Below are 4,788 nucleotides of genomic sequence, written 5' to 3'. Positions count from 1 at the left end.
AAGCAAAAACTTCCTTAGGAATAATTATATTAAAAAATAAAATCTGACACAGAATCCCAATATTTAAAACAATATCAACTAAAGGGGCCAGTAGGTAGTGTGATGGTTAAGGCCATTGGACTCCCACATGGTCGACTGCTGTTTGAGTCCCAAACCTCACGGCTGGCTTGCTCTCCCTCTCTCACTCTATCCCTACCTGGTCAAATTAAAACATAAATAAGTAGTATAAATAAAGTTAAATAAAAATAATACTTAAAAAAAAACCAATATCAACTATCAATCCTTCAGGTGATTTAAATTTTTACTGATGGGAAACAATTAATGAAACACTTCACCACTTAACTAGTCTACCACCTCCATCTACCCATGGATGAGTTAACAGTTTTATGGAAATCAGCTGCCACAATACTTCATTATGTTAAAGAATTATTAATTTAATTTATTATTATTACTTTTTAATTTGACCAGAGAAAGAGAGAGAGAGCAAGCTGCCAGGTCTGGGACTCAAACTGTCACCTGCTGGCCCCAGTTGCCACTATTCTTTATATTATTTTTTTGAGAGACTTTTGCTATAGCGTGTGTGCACTTGCCAGTGAGAGACTGAGAGAGACAGAGCAAGATCACCCCCAAGGAAGATGGCCACGCTACAATCCCTTCTCCATTCTCCTGTTGGGATTTTGGGAACACATATACATGTGCCCAGCCTGAGTTTTAAGGCACCAGATCCAGGACTCAAAACATGGTCGACCACATGGGAGTCCAGTGATGTAACCATTACGCCATCAGCTGGTCCCTCTAGTCGCCATAATTCTTAATGTTTTATACATTTTACTATATTTTCTATCCCGATAAATTTCTTTAAATTCTTGGAATGTGGCAGACAAAAAAAAAAAAAGACTACATATACTTAAAGGAATAGCAGAACTCTTCTCTACCACATCTCCCCAGAAGCATGTAGTGTTTTCCATGTCAGCAGGTGCTAAGATATCTTAGTGAAAGTCATCTCAGGTCTTCAACGGTATTTTCAGGATAAAGACCAAGCTACCTTTTCATGTGGAAGATTCCAGATATCAACTCAACAGCAAGTCAGTCAGTGAAGGGCTGCCCTACTTGAATGTGCTGTCACTGGAAAAATCATTTGAAAGAGGCATTCAGAAAACTAAATACAAATTATTTTCAAACATTAGACAAAAAGAAAATAACTATGTACCACTTTAAAAAACCCAAATCAGAATTTGGAGACTGGAAAATTGTTGACAAATTCTGTACCTTATATTTTCAAGTCGAGGACCAACAGATGGCGTAATGGACTGGACGTGACTGGACTCCCTCGTATTTGACTTGGTTCAAGTCCCAGACCTGGTGGCTCGAACTCATACCAGGAGTGTGTGTGCCCAAAATCCTGAGAGGAGAATGGAGGACAAGGAATTGTGGTGTGGCCATCTCCCTGGGGGTTGTTTCTCTCTTTCCATCTCTCCAGTGAGTGCATGCACCCTATAGCAAAAATCTCTCAAAAAAAATCTTTTCAAGTCAATGCAGAAATAACTTCAAAACTATTCATATATGTTACATGTACACACACAGTTATTTCTCTTTTAGGTGTACTACTGGGCCGTTGGAAAAGTATTGACGTCTTTTTCTATACAAAAATGTGACATGAATGTGAAAGACTCCACTTTTATACACAAAGTACATGGAAACTGGGAGCAAGAAGACAAGTCTCTGATGATTTTTAAATTTTGCTGAAGTGACTCAATTCATTTAGGAATAAATCTAAATACCTTTTAATTTTCTCAATAATTGTATTTCATCAGGCAAACATCTGTCCAAGTCACTAGTTAACAGCAATCAAAGTTGAGACACTACTTTCCTAGAGAATTAATAATCACAAATGCCACTGTTTTTCCTGGCCAGGAAATGTAACATACAGAAGGCAATCTCCAGTTTTAGGACATGAGAAGTTACAGTCAACGGTCTTTGACAAAATTATTTACTTGTTTAAAAAAAAATCATTTCTTAAAAAAAAAATTCAAGTTTAGTGGCTACAATTAACCTATGTTTGGCATTTCTTAAGCAAACGTAAGAGTAGGAGAGCCACAGGTGTTCTCTCAATCATTTTTCAAGAAAAAATATTCCCCTATGTGTTGCAATGGAAGACACCATCACTGTCCCTCCGAGTAAGCAGCAAAAAGTTTCAAAAAATTTCAAAAAGTGAAATTCACTCACTTTAAATGAAAGTATATTCTGTTAGTACTTGGCAGGTTCCCTGCAGCTAGATCTGAGGAGCCCAATACGGTAGTCTCTGGTCACATGTGCCTGTTTGAACTTCTATTGAAGCTAAGTTAAATTAAAAACTCAGTTCCTCATTGACCCTGTATGGCACAGCTGGGAGTCAGAAGCACACAATTTACAGGGCAGTGCAGGGAAACTCAGTTGTTGAATCAAGTCTCCCAGACTGACATTATGCTTTCCTACTGTTTTTCATATGTGAAACAGCTAGCCTTTCAAAAAGCTACGCTCTAAAAATCTACTAAAATAGTTGGATCTTCTTAAGACAGAAAAAGAGATACATGTGGAAAAAGCACAAATAACTTCAGGACTTCACTGTTAAAAGCCCTAAACAACTTGGCTTCATTTTAAGCTCCTTCCTTTCTCGACAAAACAAAGTCCAGCTTATTACAATTTTTCTTCCCATGTAACTGCCCCACAGTCCCAAGGCCCTGACTTCCTGAATAGTATTCCATAGACTATATGTCCCACAGTTTTTCAATCTTTTCATCCGCACAGAGGCATTTGGGTTGGTTCCATGTCTTAGCAATCGTGAATAGTGCTGCAATAAACATTGATGTGCAAGCACCTTTCAAATGAAGAATTCTTCTGTCCTTTGGGTAGATACCAAGGAGTGGGATTGCTGGATCATATAGTAGTTCTATTTGTAGATTTTTGAAGAATCTCCAAATTGTTCTCCACAGTGGCTGGACCAATTTACATTCTCACCAGCAGTGTAAGATTTCCTCTTTCACCACACGCCCACCAACAGTTATCATTTTTTTTTTAATCTTAGACATTAAGACTGGGGTTAGGTGGTACCTCAGTGTTGTTTTGATCTTCATTTCCCTTACGATGAGGGCTGTTGAGCATTATGCCTTTTGACTATTTGTATGTCATCTTTTTTTTTTTCTTTTTTTTTGGAGAGGTTTTTGCTATGGGGCACGTGCACTCGCCAGACAGACAGAGACAGACATAGAGACAGAAAGTGAGAAATCACCCCCCAGGGGGTTTTTTTTTTTTTTTTTTTTCCAACTCCTTCTCCCATCTTTTAATAGGGTTGATCATCTTTTTTCCAAACAGCAGCTTCAGTTCCTTATGTATTCTGGTTATCAGTCCCTTATCTGATACATAGTTTACAAAAATATTTTCCCATTCTGAGGGCTGTCAATTCACACTAATTACTGTGTCTTTTGCCATGCAGAAACTTCTATGTCTGATGTAATCCCATTTGTCTATTTTAGGGATTATCAACTGTGCTTTGGGGGTCTTATTTAAGAAGTCTTTCACTGCTCCAATGTCTTCCAGAGTTTCCCCAGTGTTTTCCAAGAGCAGTTTTATAGCTTGAGGTCTTAGGTTTAGATCCTTGATCCACCTTGACTTGATTTTTGTCAAAGGTGAGAGGTAGAGGTTCAGATTAATCTTTCTGCAGGTGGAAATCCAGTTTTTCCAGCACTATTTGCTGAGGAGGTTTTCCTTTTCCCACTGGATTGACTGGTACCTCTTTTCAAAGATCAGTTTACTATATGGTTGGGAATTTATTTCTGGGGACTCTATTCTGTTCCATTGGTCCATGTGTCTGTTTCTGTGCCAGTACCAAGCTGTTTTGATTACCACAGCTTTGTAGAGTATTTTTGGGCCAGGGAGTGAGATGCCGCCCACTCCACTCATCTTGTATAGAACTGCTTTGGCAATATGGGGTCTTTTATGATTCCAGACGAATTTCATGACTGTCTTTTCTATATCTGTGAAGAATGTGCCTAGTACTTTAATTGGCATTGCATTAAATATGTAGATTAATTTGGGTAGAATTGCCATTTTGATTATATTAATTCTTACAATCCAACAACATGGGATGTCCTTCCACTTTTTTGTGTCATTTTCTATTTCTTTTTTTAGCTTCTCATAGTTTTCCTTGCGGAGGTCTTTAACTACTTTGGTTAGATTTATTCCTAAATATCTTATACTTTTTGTGGCTATGGTAAATGGAATAACTTTTTTCAGTTCTTTCTCAGTCTGCTTGTTATTATTATATAAAATGCTATTGGTTTCTGTATATTGACTTTATATCCTGCAACTTTACTGTAATGATGTATTACTTCCAGTAATTTTTCCATGGAGACCATTAAGTCTTCTATGTATACAATCATGTCATCTGCGAATAGAGAGAGTTTTACATCTTTTCCTATTCGAATACGTTTTAGTTTTTTCTTCTTCTCTGATTGCGTTAGTGAGGACTTCCAGTACTATATTAAAAAGGAGTGGAGAAAGTGGCCATCCTTGTCTCGTTCCTGTGTTTAGTGGAATAGTTTTCAGCTTTTCTCCATTCAGGATGCTTGCTATGGGTTTTTCATAGATGGCTTTTATTGTGTTGAGAATTGGCCCTTCTAGGGATGTTGTATATCATCAAATGCTTTTTCTGCATTAATTGATATTACCATATGGTTTTTATCATTATTCCTGTTAATTTGATGTATTACATTTATGGTTTTGTGTATGTTGAACCAACCTGGCATTCCT

Source organism: Tupaia chinensis, unplaced genomic scaffold, assembly GCF_000334495.1.
Source record: "Tupaia chinensis unplaced genomic scaffold, TupChi_1.0 Scaffold000409_1, whole genome shotgun sequence".
NCBI lineage: Eukaryota > Metazoa > Chordata > Mammalia > Scandentia > Tupaiidae > Tupaia > Tupaia belangeri.
Note: the sequence above shows the minus strand (reverse complement) of the source record.